Here is a 24,260-nt window from a genome sequence, read left to right on the forward strand (position 1 = left end):
GTAAAGAATGGCACTGAAGTCATTCTTAAAAAAGGAAAATATGTACTGAGTTTTGCCGACCGGCTACGACAAAAGTTTAATCTATCAACTAGCTCCGCTTCACCTTCTTCGTTGATTGGAATGTTCTTCCAGGATCAATAAAGATAGACTTGGTGGAATCAGGAAGGGCAGCCGTGACCTAATGGTTAGAGAGTTGGACTTGTAACCTGAAGGTCGAGTCTCAGGTCTGGCAGGAATTGTCGATGGAGGGAGTGAATATCCAGCGCTCTCTTCAACCCTCAATACCACGACTGAGGTGAGACCCTTGAGCAAGGCACCGAACCCCCCAACTGTTCCCCGGGCGCCGCAGCTATATGCCTGCCCACTGCTTTGGGTAGGTGTGTGTGTGTGTGTGTTCACTATTATGTGTGCACTTGGATGGGATAAATGCAGAGCACAAATTCCAGGTATGGGTCACCATTCCTGTCTAACAAGAAAAAGGAAAAAAAAAAGTTCTGTCTAAAATACATATATAACATTTTTTTTTTTTTTTTGGTCTCAGGTGTGATGTTACAAGTCTTTTAGATGGCATATAGCTTTCTGTGATAAAAGACAGAAATGTAGGCCATTTTTTAACATGGGCATTAGGATGCAAAAAAAAAGTGGGTGGGTTGGTCCTCCCCCAGAAAAGTTTACTGGAGTAGATGCCATTTCCTGTCAAAAAAGCCCATCTATTTTTGTCATGTTGTGTGATATGTTCTGTGTATTTACAGCATGCCGCCTAGAGATACACAATTCTGGATGAATTGAAAACTTTTTTTAAAAAGAGATCACGATTCTCCAACAATTCACTAAACATAACATGTAATTTACTAGAGGTTCTGACAAATTGCTAAGGCCACAATATGTAATATATATCTGCAAGAGACCGCTTATTTAAAACAAAGGCGTAGCTTGATGACTCCTTGATTTCGCGGAGCTTTTGTAATGCTGCAGACGACAGCTTCCACTTCTTTCACTTGTGCATATGTGGGGTGAGCGTGACGCAGTGCTGTTTTATCATACACATTATTTGAGTGTGTTGAAAGTTGTTATAATGCTAATCTGTGCGTTCTAGGGCTGGGACAACGCGTCGACGTCATCGATGACGTCGACGCAAAAAATACGTCGACGCAAAATATGCGCGTCGATTCGTCAGACTCAAAATAAAGATGGCGGCGCCGGAGAGTAGTAGCAACCATAGATGTACATAATAAAGTATATTATGTAATTAAGTATATTATTTATTATGTATATCTATGGTAGCAACACGAGTGGCTCCTCAGACTTTCAGAAGTGCAAGGCTTGCGGGTTGGCCAGTCTATGGGGTTGGCGCGCGGTGCGCACGGAGAATCACAGGCATGCGCGCACGCGTTTTGTTGTCACGGCTACATAAACAAATTTCTGCACACAGGAAGACAGATGTTTTGGTAATATTTGATGTGTTTTAATCACAAAAACAAACGTTTGCATCAAGTGAAAGCATCGGACACATTGGCTACGTTACCTACATAATAAGCTGTTTTAAATTTAAAATGTTCAATGTCTAATCGCGCTGATGTGACCGAGGGTATCCATCCTCTAAGTGAGCAGTTTCATCCCAGGACTATTCCGGTTTTAAACGGAGTATTGGCGCCCGTAATGCACTCTACATGTAACTTTTTTCACTGTCATGCCGCGGATGCGCGTGGCGTTTCTGTTGCGGGTCAGCCACGGGGCTGCGTGGCGTTTTCTCTGCCTTTGCACACTAGAAGCGTGTCTGACGCGGCGCTGCTGCTGCTATTGATGCGGAGGGAAGCCCTATTCCTAATGTTAAACATAAATAGCCTACTGATACAGCAAAGAAAACGTCGGGAGTAGCCACATATCTATGGTATTGACGGCAAAATAGGCTACAGAATATTTCGTTCTGTATTGACAGTTGCAACATTTCAAAATCGATCATTGACGTTTTTTTATTATTACAATTAGGCCTATATATTTGCATTTATGTAAACCTACAGACTTTCAAACATGAAAATGTAATTTAATAATATGTATTCGTGTCAAAATGATATATAAACATCTTTTCCTATTCTATTTTGCCTGGAGACGCTCCCAACACGTGAAAAATAGGCGCTCTTCTATTTCCAGCATGCACGCGTTTTCCGCGCGTCACAGGCAGTGTGCAAACTCCAACCTGTTAACATGGGAGCCAAAAACAAAAACGGACACGCGCCACGCAGCCGAGACGCTCACGCTTGCAGTGTCCCCGGATTTGATTAACCAACTTGTTGATATTTAATCGATGGGCATAGCCTGTAGGCTGAGCTGCATACATAGAAAAATCGTATAATATGTTTCTTTGTTGTAGGTTAATACTTATTTATTTGTGTGTGTGTGTGTGTGTGTGTGTGTGTGTGTGTGTGTGTGTGTGTGTGTGTAGCCTACTTTATGTTTTCAAGGTTTTATTAAATGCATTGCTCTTGTATAGTCTTACTTTGGAATTTTAAGAGCAATAAACATATATTGCAATGTTAAGGAATTCGTTTTTTCATTCAGATAATTAAATCAACATGTATAAATTGCTATTAGGCAATTAATGGGGAGATAATCGGTAATCGAATCGAATCGTAACCGAATCGGACAGGAAAAATTAATCGTTAGATTAATCGATGCATCGAAAAAATAATCGCTAGATTAATCGTTTAAAAAATAATCGTTTATCCCAGCCCTAGTGCGTTCACTCTGTGGCTGCTATGAGACACTTGTTCCACGCTGCAGTAAGCTAGATCCATATAAGACATGGTAAATCATGGTACTCGCTGTAAATCTATTTAAACAATAAGACTAACTGTGTTGAGAAGATAATCATTAGTTTCCTGTTGATGAATGTATTAGTGATCGACCGATATATCGGATTCCCGATATTTTTCCCGATATTTAAGCATTTTCCCATAATCGGGTCTCGGTTTTGTAATATCGGATTTTCCGATAAATGGCGCCATCTTGTGGACGTTTTGAGAATTGCATACAAGCGCGGCATTAACGGACTGTCTGAGGGGAGATGAGTCAACAACGGTGTTTAAAGGTAAAATGACCTGCATCCCTTAATTAATAAACTTTGTTTGACATAACATTAATGCACAATTGAGATATGCACAAATAAGATGATTATGAGATGATATTATATAGTTTAATCTTGGCACTGTAGAGACGACTCACTGAAAGAGTCATCAGGTAATCCGTTATGTCACAATAAAGACGTAACTTCACATGAATGAAACAAAACAGCCATGAATGAGAGCATGTTGGAAGTAAAAGCACAGAATTTTTCTCAGATGCATTCAGCCGTTCACTCACCGAGTTGTTGCTCCAGCAAATATGCAGACGTTACCGTAGCTATGTAGGCTAAACAAGACCAACTCGTTTAAAACTCCTTAAATTATATTAGCGTCTGCTATATAACATTTATATAATAAACATCTTATTAATTACAGCTCCGTGAAAATGAATTATTAGGCCACCATGAATGAGAGCATGTTGGAAAGCGCTTAACTTATTTCTCTCTCTGTGTGTTGTTTATGCTCTGTCGAATTCTCTCACGGAGTTGCTGCTCCAGCATAGGATGGTCACCGTATGTAAACAAGACCGACTCTTAAAAACTCCTAATTATATTAACGTCTGCTATATAATAATAATAATAATAATAATAATAATAATAATAATGCGTTCGATTTATATAGAGCTTTTCAAGGCACTCAAAGCGCTTTACATAGAAGGAGGGAATCTCCTCAACCACCACCAATGTGCAGCATCCACCTGGATGATGCGACGGCAGCCATATTGCGCCAGAACGCTCACCACACACCAACTGATTGATGGAGAGGAGACCGAGAGATGAAGCCAATCAGGATATATAACATTTATATAAAAAATATCTAATTAATTACAGCTCCGTGAAAATTTATTATTAGGCCAATCTCCGCGAGATGTGTAAGTTAAACGCAGAGATGAAAACAGCGCTGTCGTCAGCATTTCATAGACATACACAAACATTAATTTTGATAACGTACTAGATGAGATAAGAAAAAGAAACGAACACGCGAATACATCATAGCTATTACAATTCCAGAGAATATTCAATCTTTAGTCTATTAAACACATAAACCTTTTAAAACTGTAGTTTAAAATTAATGCTTATATTTAAGCTCATAGTTATGGTGATTTGATAGACTCAACTCTCATTTATGTTCTCCATTTGAAAATATTAGACTTTATATATGTATTTTGCCTGTTGTTAATATGGCTGCATTTATAAATAAAAAGTTGAAACAGCATTAATGTTAAAAGGACTGCGCTGTATTTAAAAAAAGCAAACATTTTCAGACTATGAATTGATGTAGATGTCTTTTGTTCTGTATGTAAGGGAGTGAAACTGCAAAAATTACAGTGTTTAAAAAGCGCAGTTCAGTGCTGTTGCTGTAATTGTAAAAAAACAGAAATAACACAATAAATAAATATTGGTTCTATATATATCGGGTTATCGGCACATAAACATCCAAATAATCGGTATCGGTAATAAAAAATCAATATCGGTCGATCACTAGAATGTATCCAAACAGTTGCTCACATGTCTAACAAAACAAATAATATCTTTGGTGTTTCCCTGGTTTCTACAACAACAACAAAACATCGGGGGTAATGCGGGTTTAATGTTATTGATAGGTGATGCATGGACACGGTCCATGTCCTGATTAAAATTGCTTATTTCTCTGGAAATCAACAAAATATATAGCATTGTTCTAGTGAGGTTTTTTTTAATCGAAAATCTTACAAATTGTGCCTTTAATTGCTGCATTTTGAATTATTAATCTGAATGAATTATTTAAAAAACAAATCTCTTGAATGAATGATTCAATGACAAATACAATTTAACACTCACTTGTCCCACCTACTGCTGTAGAGATATAATCAATATAATCATTATTTGAAATGCCAAGTTTCTTTCAGAAGGTATTTTTCTTTATTTTGATCCCTGCCGTATCAGTGTTTATAACCAAACTATGAACTTTTATCCCAGTACTTCTACAAGAATATAAATATTTGTAACACAGTAATAATGAAACTGTGTGCTTGAAAACGAAGCTCTTCCATACATGATTGTAACTGGGTCAGTGGAGGTATGATTTTGTCAAAGTTTAATAGACACAGACCAGTCGTTGTTATTTAGAATGCAATCGCATAGGCGATCGAGATTGTGACCTTTTAACAATTAATCGTGCCACTCTAATGCAGCCCAATAAACCCACAGGGTTCCTTATTTCTCAATACCAACCAATCAGGAGAAAACCGATGTGGTGTCCGATATAAAGGCAAGGGCTACGAATATTGGCCGCAGTGTCTCATAGGTCGTTCGGACCGCTCCATTTAACAGCGAGGACCGCTAGAGTCATGTTCCACAAACTAATCAAATGTTTATTCTGTGTGGAGTGTGGTCCAGTGAAGTGGCGATGTCCTATTGAGACGGAGTGCTGGGTAATTGCACCTCTCAATGTCCTATTTCTCTCTGAGGTTCGGAGTGAGTGATGAGATTGTCGACCGTGGTGTTTTCTGGTGTCGTTACTGTATTGACCTGTGGATAGATAAACGAGCAGGGGAAAGCATTATTTGCTTTGTGTTGATCATGTTTATTTTTTGTTTTTGGCTCCTCCTGCCATGGCAACTGTCCATTAGATCCTCATCAATTGCTCAATTACTACATCACATGGGTCGCAAGAGAAATTCCCAGAAAATATCACACTATATAATAGTTTACTGAATGCCTTGTGGTAAAAACCATTAAAAAAATGGTGTCCATTATGAACAAATTAGCCAAGTGAACTGTGAGGGTTTTTAGCAAAAAAGATGTGAAGGTTAATGTGTCATGCCATCATTTAAGTCTTCCTATTCTGGTTTTTGTTCTGAATAATCATTATTTGTCCCTTTTTCCATTTAGAAACTCTCCAGAATACTGATGTGCACCTACAAACTTTATTATCTATGGATACAATTTGTACTAAAAGAAATAGTTCAGAAGGGGATGCATTAAATTGATAAGTATGGAAGCTTGTTTATGACACGGAATATATATTTTTAATAATTGCAACTTTATCTCACAATTCTGACAATTGTCTAGCAATTGTGCTATGTAATTGTCTATGTAAGCTTGTTGCCACCACAAAATATATATCTTTTTTTTTTAATTATGTCTTACATTTCTGACTTTATTTCCCAGAACTGAGTTTACAATACCCAATTCACCCTTCGCCAGGAGTTTGATTGACAAGCGATCTGACAAGCGAATGCCATCCTCCAAATCTGCCATTTTGTCCGACAAAGCTGTCAGGAGAGTTCGTAGATTAATATCGGTGGACTTGAACACGAAAAACGGTGTGTACTGACGTCTTTCCACAGTTGAAATAGCATTCCTTCTGATGTTCATTCACGTTTATTTGATACTTTAAATTAAAGGAAGAGATGATCGGTTCAATCTGTCACGACTTACAAGAACCAAAGGCTTGTAGCATCAATTCATAACTATTTTATTATTTGGTAGAAATGTATATGATCCCAATTATACATTTTCATGCAATCTACTTATGCCGCACTGAGGATTTGGTTTCAGGGTGAACATTCATTCTTAGTTTTTGAACAAGTAAAAATGTACTAATTCATATAAAAGCACCAACTATAGTTAAATGATGAGTAAATAATGGCAGGAGTAAATTATGTCAAACGTTCTTTTTTAAATCAGTCCACTTCCATTATGTAACATGATGCTCTGTGTCCTTTTTCTATTCTGCAGAAAGTTCTAGGGCTTTGAAACGACACAACAGTGAGTAAATTATGTGTAATATATTGTCTGTGTAGGAATATGTATATTCCAGCAGAGAGTCGGCACAACAAAGCATTCAAGAGACCCCCTCTCCGAACCTTGAACCGAACGTGAAACTAATCAAGGATGCCCAAACAGCCCAGAGACAGTCATCTATTCCCCTTTACCTGCGTTATCTCAAAACCAGCACAAGGAAAAAGATGAGTCACGTGACTTGATCCCCCTTTGTTCTACAAGCGTAACAGTAGGCATAACCTCACAAAGAAAGGACTCCTTTATTACCAACAGACAAATTTAAATCGTTATTTAGAGTCGCTAAAAGCTTTCTTTTAGCGAAACAATATGAAACAACATGAACATTAGACATCTCTTCGTCCCCCTCCTTTCTCGAGCTGTGCATTCAAGGCTCTTTGAACATCACACAAAGACCTCATACCAATGGAGACAATGGAGGAGTAAACTTAAACCTGAGATTCAATAATATAAATTAATCCACCCAACGGCGCCTTAAACATATACTAAGGTATTATGTATATTTTCATGTAACTTGTGAAGCCTCAGAGATGCCTGTCACCTTGAAACCAGCTAACGCTATCCAAGATTCGGCTATTACCCCCCAAAACCAACTACCTGTCCCTCTGAACACAACAACTGACTACCAGCCGAGCAATGCCGTGCTAAGAGGAACCCGTGCTCGTAGGAGCATTCAAAAGTACATGACTCTTCATTCTGGCTGAACTGGGAAAAATCGTATCTAAGCGAACAAACTAAGGTTGACATGCTACACTGTTAGAAATTTCTTGTAATTTTACAGGAAATTCCTGGCTAATAGTTGCCGTAAATTTACTGTAAACAGTTTACAGGACTGTTATTGTAAAATGACTACAACAAGGTACTGTATTTAATACAATACAATCATGTAAATTTACTGGTACTTTTACAGGAATTTCCTGTATTTTCACAGGATAAAATACTGTAAATATTACAGCAAAATTTTATATTTACGGCAACTCAGTAGCCAGGAATTTCCTGTAATTTTAGGGATTTCCTGTATTTTCACAGGAGAGAATATTGTAAATATTACAATTAAATGTTGTAACTTGGATAAATGTCCTCTTTCAAACTTCTACAAAGAAAAACAAAACACTTAGTATTTTTTTATAATTTTTTTTATTTTCTCTTAAAATTTAAGAGAACACAGAGTGCACAATGCACAATCACTCATTTACAACAATCTTTAACATTTAAAATCACTGTCCCTGTACATTGCAACACAAGAGATGCTTTCCATCTGCTATTGCTTTACACGAGTAATATAACAAAAGAGAAAAAAATCAGCAATTTCAAACACATCAAACCAATATTGTGATTAAAGGGTTAGTTCACCCAAAAATGAAAATTATTTAATTAATTACTCACCCTCATGTCGTTGCACACCTGTAACACCTTCGTTTATCTTCAGAACACAAATGAAGATATTTTTGTTGAAAGCTGATGGCTGAGAAAGGCTTCAGATAGGCCTCCATTGGCATTCAGTACATTTCCAACCACAAGACCAATAAAGGCACTAAAAACATCGATACAAAGTCCATCTCACTATAGTCGTGGTACAATAATTTTACAAGTTATTGTGCGCACAAAAATCTAAATAATGACTTTATCCACCAAGTTATTGACGTGAACTCGACGCATGCGCGAGAATATGACGCAGATCCACCGTTCATGACCCAGAAGAGGAGGAATGCCGCTATGGCCTGAGCTCACAGAGACCTACACGGAAGACAATAACTTGGCAGATTAAGTCATTATTTTGATTCTTTTTTGTGCACAAAAACTATTTTCGTTGCATTGTAAAATTATTGTACAGCCACTGTAGTGAGATGGACTTTGTATCGATGTTTTTAGTGCCTTTATTGGTCTTGTGGTTGGGAATGTACTGAATGCCAATGGAGGCCTATCTGAAGCCTTTCTCAGCCATCAGCTTTCAACAAAAATATCTTCATTTGTGTTCTGAAGATGAACGAAGGTGTTACAGGTGTGCAACGACATGAGGGTGAGTAATTAATGAAATCATTTTCATTTTTGGGTGAACTATCCCTTTAAGTTTATTGACATGTCTCCTATTGTCCTGTAGTGTCCCCTTGCCACTAATGTCCCTTACCCACCAATTCAAAATCCAGCAGTTTTCTCAGAAGAGTGCAAACTGGTGCGTTCAGCCCTCGTTTTTTCTCTGCCTTGCTGCCCGTCTGGGGATTTATGCCGCAAAAGGCTCTGAAAACAGGGGGGGGAAAAACACACTTATCAGGTAACATTTAAGACTGATATGACATGGTCATAACCATGACATGAGACATTAAAGGGTTAGTTTAAAAGATTCACCCAAAAATTAAAATTTGATGTTTATCTGCTTACCCCCTAGTGCATCCAACACAGTAGGTGTGTTTGGTTCTTCAGTAGAACACAAATTAAGATTTTTAACTCCAACCGTTGCTGTGTGCCAGTCAAATAATCATGTGAATGGATAAGGCTCTATGAGAGCAAAACACACAAACAAAAATGCTTAGGCAACGTGCACAAAAACCCTGCTGCTCCTGACGACACATTGATTTGTTAAGACACGAACCGATCGGTTTCTGTGAGAAACTCAACAGTATTTATGTAATTTTTTTTTACCTCATATCCCGACGAGTCTCATCAAGTTTTCCCATAGGCTATTTCTTCCGTCTGGTAAGGTCAAGATGGTGCGATCATAGATATATATATATATATATATATATATATATATATATATATATATATATATATATATATATATATATATATATATATATATAGATGCCTCATTAGTGCCGGCACGGATCGGCCGAATGAGGATTCTACATAATATATATCTATGATCACACCAGCTTGACCTCACCAGACGGAAGTAATAGCCTATGGGAAAACTTGATGAGACTCGTTGGGATATGAGGTAAAAAAAAAAAATAACATAAATAGTGTTGTGTTTCTCACAGAAACCGATCGGTTTGTGTCTTAAGAAATCAATGTGTCGTCAGGAGCAGCAGGGTTTTTTATGCACATTGTCTAAGCATGTTTTTTTTGTTTGTTTTGCTCTCATAGAATTGTTACCTATTCACCCCATTATATGACTGGCGCAGCAACGGTTGGAGTTAAAAATCTTCATTTGTGTTCTACTGAAGAAACAAACACACCTACATGTTGGATGCACTGGGCTAAGCAGATAAACATCTAATTTTCATTTTTGGGTGAACTAACCCTTTAAGGCAGGGGTCCCCAATCTCGGTCCTGGAGGGCCACTGTTCTGCACAGTTTAAATCCAATCCCAATCAAACACACCTGAAACAGCTAATCAATGCCTTTAAAATTAAACATGACAGTGCCATGTTTAAACACACCTCTGAATGAATTCAAGTGTGCTTCTGCTGGATATTGCAAGTTGAAGACATAGTAGGCAGCGAAGACTGCTGCCAATCCATGCAGGAGGTTGCTGTGGGGCCCCATCACACATGCTCCTTCCATGGACATAATCCATGTGTCTGCGCCGCGCAGTATCTCTCCTGAAACCCATTAACAATATAACTAAAAGCTGCACAACACACTATTGCCACCTAACATGAATTCATGTTCAAGTGGAGAAAGACTTACACAGATCCACTTGAACATTATCTCCTTTGACCACCGCACCCTCCATCAACAACTCAAAGACATTTAAAAAAATTACAGAATTAACTTCTACAAAATTAGGGAAGATTATACGAAAAAAAAGGAAGAAAAAAAATTATATATATATACGATAATGTTATAAAAAATGTTCTTGATAAATGTTTTAACAGTTATAAGAAAAGAGCAAACATAAGCTACCTTTATAAACTAACGTTAACTCACTGACAGGAGGCAGACGAGACGATCTTCTCAGAAGTTAAAGCCCGCCATAAAAAAAAAAAACCTTTCCACAGACCACCGGACTTTCAGCAAGTGCAAAAAAAATGAGAAGACACCATACACACTTGAAAATATTTTTTCTAAGATGAACGTGCACAGTTCAGTTTAAGATTTGGCACTATCGTATTACAAACTGACAGGAGCTAGCCGCTATGTTCGGCAAAACAGCAAAACGGACAAAAAATATATTTATACAAATATATACAATAATGTTATAAAATCTGTTCTTGATATATGCTTTAACAGTTATAAGAAAAGAGCAAACATAAGCTACCTTTTTAAACTAACTCACTGACAGGAGGCAGACGAGACGTTCTTCTCAAAGTCAAAGCCCGCTATAAAAAAACTTTCCACAGACCACCGGACTTTCAGCACGTGCAAAAAAAAAAAAAAAGACACCTTTTATGATTACTACACTTAGAAATAATTTTTCTAAGATGAACGTGCGCAGTTCAGTTTAAGGCACTTTATCGTTAGCTAGATTACAAACAGAATGACAGGAGCTAGCAAGCTATGTTCGGCAAAACAGCGAAACGGACAAAAAAAAAATATATATATATATATTTATTATAATAATTAATTAATAATTATATATATACAATAATGTTATAAAATCTGTTCTTGATATATGCTTTAACAGTTATAAGAAAAGAGCAAACAGCTACCTTTTTAAACTAACTCACTGACAGGAGGCAGACGTGACAATCTTCTCAGAGGTCAAGCGCGTAATAAAAATCTTTCCACAGCACAGACCACCGTAGATCCAAAGTTTGGATCATTTTACAGACTCGGATCTTTGAATCTCCTTAAGCAAAATTAACGAACTAATCATTTTGAGTTGAATCATGCGAGTTGAGCTAACGTTATAGAGATCTAACGCTACTATAGCTAATGTTACTGAAATATACCAAACGAAAAATAAGAAAAGAGCAAACATAAGCTAACCCAGATAGCACACATACGTCTGGCCGACGTCGGCCCCAGAGCGGACGTCGGCCTCCAAATCATAACATCGAATAAGTATCGGCCAGGCATACGCGAATATCGCTTTATTTCCAGCTCGTCGGCTTTGGGTCGGCCCAATATACTGGAGGCCGATGCTGTGTTTATCTGTTGTTTGCTCATGATGCCCATTCATCTCTTTGCCACCAACCCGAGAGAAAGACGAAGCGACGCGACGCCATCTGTGGGTTTTAGGTAAATTTTCACTTGAGGAAATCAGAAGAAAAAAAACAGGCAGTTTGTAATCGCAGTTTTCACTCCAAGAATTCCTCACAGTTTTTAGTCAGAAATGGTGCATACTCTTGTGCCAAAGTTTTTTGAGTTGCCAAACTGTCTGAACATTTGTCATCATCTGATAAATAAACTGACTGTTCATTAAATTGGTAATGTACGTGTTTATTTACGTAATGCTGCTGCGTGACTTTGACGGGCGTGCGTTGAACAGTCAAACACTGGAAGTTACCATGGAAACGGGCCGGAGTTTGCAGCAAGCCAGCAACAGCACAGTAACGGACACGCTCCTGTTATTTTCGCTGCTTTCAGGTAAGTTTAGTCCATAAACATTACACAAATAATATAAAACTGTTCCGTACACGTTTCTTACTGTAATTGACACGCTTCTGTCGAATATTTACTTTATTAAAATTGTTCAGTGTCTTTGAAAAAGTCCGTTAGCATCTCAACCGTTTTTTATTAGCAGTTTGCTAATATACTTTAGCTCTAATGAAAGTGAGTTTTTAATCACGTCTTTATGTGCAGAAGAGAGGCTTTGATCGTTTTTTTTTAGGTTTGCTTGTAGTCTGTCAATGGGTTATTGGAAGTGAGCTAATTTATTTAACCTAACTTCACTATAAGTTAATGTTATTACAGGAAACGCCAAAATCAAATGAAATGATCTTTCACGGTAAAAAAAACAACAACAACCTAAATTACATTTAATGTTTAATTATTTAATACCAATTACGTTCATTTTTTTTCCCCCTGTGATTTCAGTAAAAAAAAAAATACAACAACGGAGGCAAAGGATGGTCCCATGGGCTGCTGACAGAAGGGTAATATCTCATTAGATCTTTAGTATTTTTTCTACAAAAGGTAACACTTTAGTAAGGTGAACAATTCTTAGCTTGCACATTTGCTGTTTATTAGTATTATTAAGCACATATTAATGCATGACCTTATACTACAACATCCCTAAATTCTTCCTGGTATCTAACTAAACTTAAACGCTACAACAACTACCTTACTATCTATTAAGCAGTAAATTATGAATTTGAGGCAAAAGTTAAGTGAATGTTTCCCATACCAAAGTGTTACCTTAATAAATATTTTACCTACATCACCATGCATGTTATTTTCTTTTGCAAAATTATTTTTTATTACAGTTTGCAAGGTTCTGACAACCACACGTAAGTAACACTGAGCAATGTAAAATGAAGTAAGCCTAAAACAAATTATGTTAAGAAATTATTGTATGTATACTCTGCATATTCTACTTTCTCTTATCTGCGTTTCACCTCTGCTCTAGCTTGTTTCCTTCTAATAAGCCTGACATTATATAGGCTCTGTGATAAATTGTTTATGTTCCTAGATTCTTCCATGCTGATGGCCTGCACTCCTGTTGAAGAAAATATCAGGCTAAAAACTAGATGACTGGTAAGCAAAACCTCAAAAATTATACTACTGTTCAAAAGTTGGGGGTCTGTACATTTTAAAAACATTAACTCCATGTTGTTACAGTAAGACCGCCTGAAAAGCCTTTAGGGTAAAATAATCAGCAAAATTAGACAAGGTGACAAATGTAATGTGTTATAGTTTGTATTTATGATTAACTATTATGATAACAGGATGTTATGGTCTTAAATACTTTTACTAAATACTTAAATACTTTAAATGCTGACTGTGGTTCAGGCGGTCAACAACTTTAGGCATTTAAGTTATTTTTCAGCGTACTCACTGCTCATACTATTAGCCTCTAAAATGTTTGAATTATATCACAATACAGTGTCAGAGGGTAAAGATATCATTAGAGTTCTTACAGTTATTGCTGTGCTCTTATTACCAGATCAGATATAAAGCCCAGCGTTTGGTGCTGAGATTTTTCAGGACAAGGCCTTGATGACATCTACAATTAGTACATGAAGATGGTGAGTTTCCCAATAGCTGCCACTATCCCAGATCAAAAGACTGAAAACAACAGGCTTCAATCTGTATTAAAGGTATAGTTCACTCAAAAAATTAGACTGTGCTGTTTATCTGCTGGGCTTCCGAGATGTAGGTGTGTTTATTTCTTCAGTAGAACACAAATGAAGATTTTTAACTTAGCTGTTGCTCATATAATGCATGTCAATGGGGTGTATTTCTATGAGAGTAAAAAACACAAAGACTTAGGAATCCATATTAAACACAGCGGCATGTGGCGACACATTGATGTCTTAAAACACAAAACGATCACTTTCTGTGAGAAGCACACCAGTATTTGTGTTATTTTTTACCTCATATCAGACGAATCTCATCTAGTATTCCCAACGCCATTAGTTCCATCTAAGAAGGTCAAAACCCGGTGCGATCATAGATATATGCCTTATTAGTGCCTCGATGGATCGGTCGAATGAGGCATCTACGTTCGCGCCGGGATTTTGACCTACTCATCCTAAATGAGATTCGTCTTAAGGCATCTTTACACAGCCGAGTTAAGGCGGGTCTAACGCGGGTCTGTGTCTGCTCAAAATTCTGTGTAAAGACGCGATGCCGCATTAAAGCAGACTTAAAATATGCCGGGTCTGACCCACCTCGGCCCCTAGTATCAAAGGCGACATAGAAGCGGTTTTGATTCAGTGTAAATGAACGCGAACTTGTGCCGCCTTAAACTACATCATTGTCATGACAACCGCCTGTCAGCCAGCTCACTAGGTGCGAGAATCAAGAAGCAGCAAGGAGACAAACTATCTAGGAATTAAAGTAAATGCTTTCTGTACTCACGTCAAGCTAACCACTGTAGTGTTCGCCGTTTGTAATCTTCCTTTGAAGAGACTGGCAGATCAACGCACTGCAACATTTCCCCTCAGAAACGGTAAATGCTTAACCCAGTCGGCGTCACTGTGCAACCCAGTAGGCTATTATAATCTCTTGGAGAGATATTTTATATTAGATTTGATATTTTCTGATATATTCTATCTGCTGTCCTACATGTCGTTAAAATAGACTGAAGTTTGGATTTTTCCCTTAGGCATAGTGCAGCCTAACAACTTGAAATAGGCTATAGCTCAATCATTATGGTTGTAGGCTAATTTGTCTATAAGCAACATTGTAGAATATTTGAGTTTATTTAATTTGTAATTATCATTATTATTAGGCTATGTGCATATTTATTTAGAACATTTAGCTTATTACCGTTCGTTACCCATCGGGTTGTAGCCTAACTGCCAGAGAAGGGCTAAATTTAATTTGCATGGTGGTAGTTTTTACCATTTCGTTATTTTGGCTCGAAAATTCGTTTTTTTGGAAATATTAACTGAATTTAGAAATGCTTTTAAACAATTTTTATTAGCCTAATAATAAAAAAAATGAATTAAGACAGCGTTTGGAAATTTTGAAGTGCATGCATAATATTCCCAGAATCTTTGTTGTTATTGTGACATAAAAGTAGAAAATTGTATAGTTTATAATAATGTATATCACCTAGGCTATCTGTATCATATGGCAAAAAATGACAGAGTGAGTTGTTACTGCTGTCATGAAGGAACAAAATGCGGCGGCGCTTAATTTCGTTGGACAAAGGGTTAAAGAAAACTATAATGTCATAGTTAGGCTATGTTTAAATATTAGCCTATAACATTATGTTTTAATTAAATAGCCTAACTGTTTGTAGGCTATAGGCATAATTAATAAAGACGCGAAAGAAAAAAATCGTGGGTAATGGATTGATGTCTGTAACGTTTTTCTTTTCACAATTAGACAGAATTGTCAAATATTCGGGTTCATGTTATACGAGCTGAGAACTAAACTTCGTTTTGGGGAAATATTACAATCCTGACCACTTTTACAGTCTATGGGCACAGAGAGATGGGGTATGCAGCCTGGTGCTATAATGGAGATTCCAGATCGCTCTTCTTTGGTCAGAACCACGGAGAACGACCGCGGACAGGTCCGTCCTGTACCGAAACAGCAGCGAGCGCAGACACAGAGCGGCCAGAGAAATGGAGGAGCGACTGCAGTAGGCTATGGTGTTTGTGCAAAACTGCGGAAAAACTGCAGAAAAAGAGCGGTGTTGAAACCTGTCACCGAGAAAAGAGTGTGTATCCCCCACGGATGCGACGCCCCTGTAGCCTAGCCTACATGTTGTGAATGCTCTAAAGTGACTTTCTGTTTCTTTGAAAAAAACTTTGGACCACTTTTAATCCTGCGGTATTCTACCCGTTATAATGTAGGCTATACTTTCGTTATAGCATTGTCAAGCAGGTACAATTTTATTAAGAAATATAAAATAACTATACCTTAGCCTACAATAGAAGAATTGCAGAATTACAGTAGACCTACAGAATTATGCCGAACATCAAAAGCGCTTTATAGAAGGCAGAAAAAAACTATTTTTTTTGTTATTTTTAAAAATATATATTTTTATTTTAGGTCTATTTTTATACATTTCATTATTTGTTTTAAATTAATTTATAACACTTTGTTAAAACTGTAGTTTTAAATAATGTTCAACGCATTGTTACCCGCGATTTTAATTCCTGTGTAAATGCATTTATGCTGCTTCAGAGAAGGATTAAACGGTCTGTGTAAATGCACATTTTTGGGAGTTTATGCCGCTTCAGAATCGGTTTCTGTGCCGCGTTTGCTGTGTAAAGATGCCTTTATATGAGGTAAAAAAATAACAAATACAGTTGTGTTTATCACAGAAACCGATCGTTTTGATGTGTCGCCACGAGCCACAGGGGTTGGGGTTTAATATGGATTAATATCGCTCTGCCAAAAGACTTTCATCACCAAAACAATATGGCCGAACTATATAATATGGGTTATAACTTGAAAATTATGCTTTGTTTATTAAATTATCCTGTCGATGGATACATGTACTGGCTCCTCAGTTATACACTACAACAACAGTGATAATAAAAGAAAAACCAGTCATTTTCACCTTCATCACCCGCGTGTAGAGCCAGAAGACACGAATGAGAACTCTAGCGCGCTTTGAGAAGATCTGTCTCTGTGCATCATCCGAGAGCGCGCACGTCTCACAGCGCGCAAATATTGAGTTCTCTTACAAGTCTTGCGCTTAAACGGACAAACTCGCACAAGAAGTTTCACGAGTTCCCACTTACATCAAATTAAATAAAGTAAAGAGTATGCGTATTTGGCGTGCTGTCCAGGGGAGGGCTCCGGGCTCGGATTTTTGCCCGAACCCAGAGTATCCCCCCCCTGTGGTAAAGATACTCTATAACTAGACTGTAATGTTTTATGGATTGTGATAGCATCTAATGAGGGTTTATTAAATTGAAGTGAGGAGATGGGGTGGTGGAGGGATGCCAAAATGAAAATGGTCAACGAGAGGAGGTAAATCTGTAGTATAAGTACACCTCCTATCGTTGATCAGATTGATTAGCTTACCATGCTCCACCTGTGTTTAATTAGGTTTAATTATCTGACGTGCTCCCCTTGTTAATTAGGTTTGATTAGCTGACGGCTCCGTTGTTTAATTATCTGTTAGTGCTCCTCCCGAAATTAGTTAATAAAACTTCACATGTCAACATGTCCATCTTGATGAGTATCCAAGCAGATACTCATCAAGACCCCCCCCCAAACCTGCAACTGTCTGCGTTTCGACCGCGATCTAAAGTTCCGAGAAGATTAGGCAAATTAGTCTGGTGATGTGACTGCTCCTCCATCAATGTCAGACAGAAATCATTTTTGTGTATACCGATTGAAAGATTTAGTGGACTGTCTACATGAGCCGTTATCTAAACTGATCTGGTGTTTACATGTGATGACTTTCAATCGCAATCATTTTGTCACATGCAGTTTGTCTGCCGCATCAAAAATGTCACCGCTGTTTTCTCCAGCAGCTGGAATGTGTTAACTGTAGCCATAGCAACTCTTAACGGCCACCAGGACTAATACAGTATTATTTATAGCTATTTATTTGTTGTAAAGTGTAATAATCATCTCAGAAAAAAAAATCTTCTGTCAGGCGCAGTTAAAGTAAAAACTGCCTGGGGCAATATACGCTGTGTCATTATTCCAACATTATCTTCATAACTTACGAAATAAAATGTTTACCCCTCAGAAAAATTAACTATTCTCTCTTGTCAACATGAGCGCGGCGCGCGCTGTCACGTCATGTAAGAACGCACACTTAAAAGTAATCGGTCAGGTCGTTTACATGGTGAAAAAAAATTAATAACAAGTATGGAAGAGATTCAAGCTGTGCTGCTTTTGCTGGTTATGACAGAAAAGAGCACTAATATGCAGATTCAGCAGCATATTCAGAAAGCTTGTAAAGCTAGATTTAAAATGACAATGTATATTATTATTAGCTATTACAGACATTGCACGTAAGATGGCTGAGACGAACGCACGGTTGAAATAAAATGCTGCGTGTGCTTAACCAATCAGCATGTTCAGTGCCCAAGTCCCGCCCTCGAAAGTTCCTGAACTTTGAAAAAGTACTACCTTACTTACTACTTTACTATCATAAAATGATTATAGAGCCACTGTAGTGAGATGGGCTTTGTAACGCCGTCTTTAGTGCCTTTATGGGTCTTGAGAGAGGAAATGACATTGGTGTCAGTGAAGGCCTTTCTGAGCAATCTGATACATATTTTTATATGTATTTAATTGCTTTTTTTTACATCTTGGCCAGGGGACTACAGATGAAAAATAGCCTTTTAGCTAATTCTGGCTTTTTTAACCATGTTTGTTCATGTGTTTTATGAAATTGCACTGTCCCCTTTCAAATAAACCATTAAATCAAATCAAATCATCGGATTTCAACACTAATATCTTCATCTGTGTGTGAAGATGAACGGAGGTCTGACCGGTGTCCAACCACATGAGGAATTATGACAGAATTTATTGGGTTATTGGGTTAATTTTGGGTGAACTAACTCTTTAACTTTATATCGCACACCCCACCCACACCACAGGTTTAAAAGATGGTGGTGCGCACTGCAGCCTCACTTCACCGCTCTAAGACACCAGCATTGCATCCGTGGCTAAACACCCCCTAACTTTAGTGCATCGTGATTGGATATTTTGCTCATATCAGCATAGACTCATTGGCACACAAAACAGAGCCAATTCAGAGAGAAATAAAATGCACAGAAATTAATGCAATACACAAGCGCCTATTGATCCAAGGGTGTCGTACCGAATGGGTCAATATTATATTGAGAATTGTGACATCCCTAATATTTTTCCAGTTTAGTTATGTAATTGTTTATATTTTACATTAATCATTCATTTTGTATAAAAATTAAATAGAGAAGAAAATGTGACAATGTCACTGGGCTTGTCACAAATTGCCAAATTAATGGAATATTCAGAGTGCAAGACAAAACTGTGCCTTTTGTGCAATATTATGCTGCAAATATTGTATATTGAGCTAAAGTTAAATTGAACCTTGTATGATAATTTGTGTAACCAGATTCAATACTTTGTAATGAGTATGTACAATGGATTTTGAACTGTACTATTTTTGTTACAGGTTCTCTGGGAATCCCCAGTTGAAGGCATGAAGACATCAAATGTTGGCCTGGACAGATGTACCAACAGTCCACCACACTGACCTCTGCTTTTGCATGGATGGCTGATTGCTACCCTGTTCTGTGAGGGTATTATTATAGAAAAACTGAACACCTGTGACAGTGGGATTTGTAGTTGTAAAGAATAGTCACACATCAGTGCACTTAGGGTGCTTTCACATCTCTTGTTCAGTTAATTTGGTCCGAACCAAGGCCAAACAATTAAATAATACATTGTTGCATTTTACAGCTTTTTTGGTTCCTTTTCACACCACACTGATTGCTTTGGTCCGGACCAGTTGAAACATGTGACAACATCCACATCACTCATTGGCCATGGTGTATTACCTAAACTGCTTTTCGATTGGTCAGAATTTACTTTGTGGGAAAATTTCAACAGAAGAGGAAAAGCCAGCAAACTATAACACTATAGAAAGACGACTGCGGGCAGGTTTTGTCCCTGGCCATAATCTACTACATATTGTGTATTAACCACAGTATGCAAACAATACCTTTCTATAATGAAGCGCGGATGCGACTTGAAAACAACGTATTGCAGACGGCGAGCGCACATCACTCGTCACTTCAATCGGAGGCGTGCATTAATTATTCTTAACTCTGACACGCTCATTCCGAAAATATTTCCAACGATCTATCAGGTAATAATGTCATGCACATAATGTCAGCGCAGCTAACTATGGCAGCTGGTTTAGTCAAAATATTATCAGTACTTTTGCAGTTGGTTCTGTTCGAGGCCGGATCACGTTCTCACCACCAGCTAACCGCTCCAGAGTTCATTTGAAAGCGCACAGAGACAAGGAGGTCTCGGTACGCTTGTTTAGTCCGCTTTTGGTGCGCACCCGAGTGCGATTGCTGCTTTCACCAAACGAACCGCACCAAAGAGGGAAATGAACTCTAGTACGATTCAACTGAACTAAATGAGGCAGGTGTGAAAGCACCCTTAAAGTCAGAGAAAATGTTTTTTTTAGAAGTTGCAAACTTTTCTTTCTCTTACAAAGAACACAACAGTTAAACCTTTTCAAATTATTTTCTGGTGGTGCACAAGTCCTATTCTACAAATTAACAAATGATAAAAACATGACAAAACATGATATGACTTCATGCTCTGCAGAGTCTTTATATAAACATGAATTCAACATTTAAAAACAGTATATTCAAAATATAAAAAAAATATCTACTTGACTTTAATACAAAGGTTTCTCGTCAATGTAATGTAAAGTGTAGTGTGACTGTACCTTTATTCTGCGTTTGGTGCACACATGTATCAAAAGTGTGAAGCCATGGACAAATTTTACTTGTTAGATGATGTGAGATCGTGAGTATGATTTTTTTCCCCCTTGATTGAAAAAATGAGCCCACGATTTTATTAATTTGTGATTTGTAGAATAGGATTAGTACAAATGTAACTGTTGTGTTTGTGAGAGAAAAGAAAACTACAAGTTTACAAATCCTAATACATTTTCTCAGTGACTTTACTGAAATTTTCTCCACTGTCAGCAGTGCTTAGTTTTGCTAAAATAATACTCGATATTATACAGCACATGCATAGTTTGAGTCGATGTTCTGGTTATATTTTTTCCAGTCTCAATTTACCAATGCCAAACCTATTTCATTAACAACTATTAATTCTGTTTGTAGTCAATATATAAACAATTGATATTTAATTCAAGAGATTGGCTGGACTTTGCGGACTCGATCAGTATTTCTCGTCCAATGGTCAAACTTTTATTTTCCAGTTTCTCTAGTATTGCATCCTTCTCATCGGTATTTAATAATGACTTTTCAGTGTGGTTTAAACCTCTTTTTTGGCTCATAATATGCATTTTATTTTTTAAAGTAATTAAAAATATTTTCTCTATGCTATTGAAAATGTGGGTTACATCTTTGTCACCTTTTTCACCAAGGAGTTTACACTTGCTGATAGTAGGCTGCAATAGTTGCAAAAGAAAACCAATTCATCTGCAATATTCTTCTGCCCTACATTTTCAAGGGTAAGCTTTCTTTATAAACCATCTACTCACCCATATGCATTTATTTTGTGTAACACAAAAAGAGTCACATAGTCTCAGTCACCACTAGAAAAGAACCTGTGATTTGAGTCTCATTATGTTCTGACTGACATATCCTTTTGTGCTCCAATAAAAATAATGTGTCTGGTACATGATCAGTTGTTCTTGAGTAAATATTGCTTTTAATTTATGTACCTGTATAGCCTACCTCTTTGTGTATTTGAATGTAAATGCCTTTTCTATTATATATATTTTTTTTTCTATTAAATGCCTTTTCTATTATATTGTCATATTGAATATTTATATAGATTGTTTGCTCTAAACATGTAGGCTATCTGTAACTGCTCTGTAAATATTAAAACAATGTTAACTGAATGTTATGTGTGATTATTACATAAACAGGCTAATGTATCTTATTAGTATTAAGTATTTGCTATTTTTAAAACAGAAAATATGTTAACGTTAACTGTACCAAACTGAAATCAACATCGTGTTTCACTCAACTGACATTAACGCCACTGGCATTCAGCATAAGGTAAGTAAATCATCTGCGTGGATTGATGTTTTGAATGGAGTGTGTGACGTTGGTCTTTAATGCCGTGAGTGTAACGTTGATTCTATGCCAGTGTGCTATCTGGGTGTAACCCGAAAGGTTCGACCTAAATAAAGGTCCTAGAAAGCCCATGAATAGTGGCCAGGATTTGCTGTTTTGCATCGTCCTCACGTCGGCCGGACAGCATTCGCGATCAAATGCCGATGTCTCGGCGACTTTGTCCCAATTAGCAAACGCTCTCTGATCGATGTCTTTCCGATGGAACTTTGTGCATCGCGCCGACATCGGCCCGACGTATGTGTGCTATCTGGGAACGTTACCTTTATAAACTAACTCACTGACAGGAGGCAGACGTGACGTTCTTCTCAGAAGTCAAGCGCGCCATAAAAAAAACTTTCCACAGAACACCGTAGATCCAAAGTTTTGATCATTTTACAGACTCGGGTCTTTGAATCTCCTTCAGCAAAAAAAAGAACAAACTAATCATTTTGAGTTTAATGATGAGAGTTGAGCTAACGTTATAAAGAACCGACGTTACTCTAGCTAATGTTACTGAAATATACCAAACGAAAAATTGTGAATATTTCGTACCTGGATGTGGTAACTTTTCCCGGATGGTTTGAGTAAAGACGCCGCTTCACCGCAGTCGGTTTGTGGTGTTTTTTACCGGGAGTGTCAAGTCACTGAGATGTCACTGAAAAATACCAAACGAAACAATCACCACTCACTCATATCACCAGTATTAATATATCCATGGACTTATAAAAATAGATTTCATGTTAACGTTTCATACCTGAGATGTGTTCCTTCCAAAAATGTTTGATTCTGGTGCATTGGCCGCCACAGTGCCGCGCAATTTCAAAATTCAAATAGTAGGAATCCCACAATGCTATGCGGTGGCTGTAAAATAATGCTTTTACAGTGTAGTTACAACAAAATTACAAGACTGTCCATAAATTTCCCATCATGCATTTGCATTTACAATAAAAAAATGAATACAATAAGTTGTTGTAAAATTTATTGTAAAAATTACATCAATTGCTAACAGTGTAGTATATTGATTCTCAAGTTGTGGCTAAGAAATCTTGTCTGAACGAGACATTGGGACTTCACTCCTTTCCATTAACAAACATCCCTTTCCCAGTAACTGTATGAATGTGTGTTTTTGTTAGTTTGTATGTTTAGAATAGTTCAATAAACTTTTGTTTACCTTTTTCATCTATACAAGTGTCTCTGGGATACCTAAGCTCACAAACAGTGAACATAAAATGTATATTATTGCCGTTGTAATGGGTAATATCCCGATTCAAGATTGATAATGTACTCTAATTTTAACGTATCGCTGGACAAAAAGTTGATAAAGTGTTAAATATTACTTTTAAATAATTTAATATGTATTACGGTTCTTTTCACTGTAATTCGATACCCCTTTGAGTTATTTGATCCGAATCAATTCCTTACATATTATATGTTTGAATAAAAAAAAGAAAAAACTATTTTCTTTAGACACAGACAGGACACTGTCCTCATTCTTCTGGCCTGCATCATTATAGAGACACGCTTGTTGTAGCATGACCATTATGTGTCCAAGCATCTGCTTCAACTCCCGGAAAGGGAAATGCACATAGAGAAAGATATTTCCAAACGAGCCTAGAAGCCCACTGGGCCTGATAGCCCACTTTATCACTGGCTGTTGGCAACGTCACAACAGATTGTTTCCTGGAAAGAAAACAAGCACAGACAGAGAATACACAAGACTCCATCTGTGAACAAGGTCATTGCCGATCTGGTAATAGTAGGATTAGACCCATCTAGTTCATTTAAATGATTGTGTGGCTGCACTGCCATATAAACACACATTCAGCTCATTGTCTGTTTATTGATGTTGTGCGCTTATATGTGGCATTGATGAAATAGGTTGGTGCAGCTGTCCAGCTGGTATGAAGTTTGTGCAAAACTTGATGATCATGTTATCCAGCATTTGAGATTTCAGTTATTTTTAAATTGCAATAATTATTATTATTATTTTTTGATCAAATAAATGCAGCCTTTGTGAACATATAAAATTCTTCTTCCAAAACATTAATAATTCCAAA

The 24,260-nt window shown here is 37.3% G+C and overlaps 2 long non-coding RNA genes across 4 annotated transcripts; one reads left to right on the top strand and one right to left on the bottom strand.

Moving 5' to 3' along the window:
- Positions 1 to 8,965: 8,965 nt before the first annotated feature.
- Positions 8,966 to 23,151, bottom strand: LOC137045479 (uncharacterized). 2 transcript variants are annotated; one of them, XR_010898779.1, is made up of 4 exons: positions 22,958 to 23,151; positions 22,756 to 22,858; positions 10,291 to 10,452; positions 8,966 to 9,145 (listed from the first exon to the last, which is right to left on the bottom strand). It is a non-coding gene; the product is annotated as an uncharacterized lncRNA (long non-coding RNA). The 2 variants fall into 2 exon arrangements; XR_010898778.1 differs by having other exon boundaries at positions 22,756 to 23,151.
- Positions 11,788 to 19,828, top strand: LOC137045331 (uncharacterized). 2 transcript variants are annotated; one of them, XR_010898742.1, is made up of 5 exons: positions 11,788 to 12,034; positions 12,285 to 12,382; positions 12,833 to 13,492; positions 13,902 to 13,983; positions 19,545 to 19,828. It is a non-coding gene; the product is annotated as an uncharacterized lncRNA (long non-coding RNA). The 2 variants fall into 2 exon arrangements; XR_010898741.1 differs by lacking the exon at positions 11,788 to 12,034 and having other exon boundaries at positions 12,069 to 12,382.
- Positions 23,152 to 24,260: the final 1,109 nt, after the last annotated feature.

Source organism: Pseudorasbora parva, chromosome 17 (assembly GCF_024679245.1).
Source record: "Pseudorasbora parva isolate DD20220531a chromosome 17, ASM2467924v1, whole genome shotgun sequence".
NCBI classification, from domain to species: domain Eukaryota; kingdom Metazoa; phylum Chordata; class Actinopteri; order Cypriniformes; family Gobionidae; genus Pseudorasbora; species Pseudorasbora parva.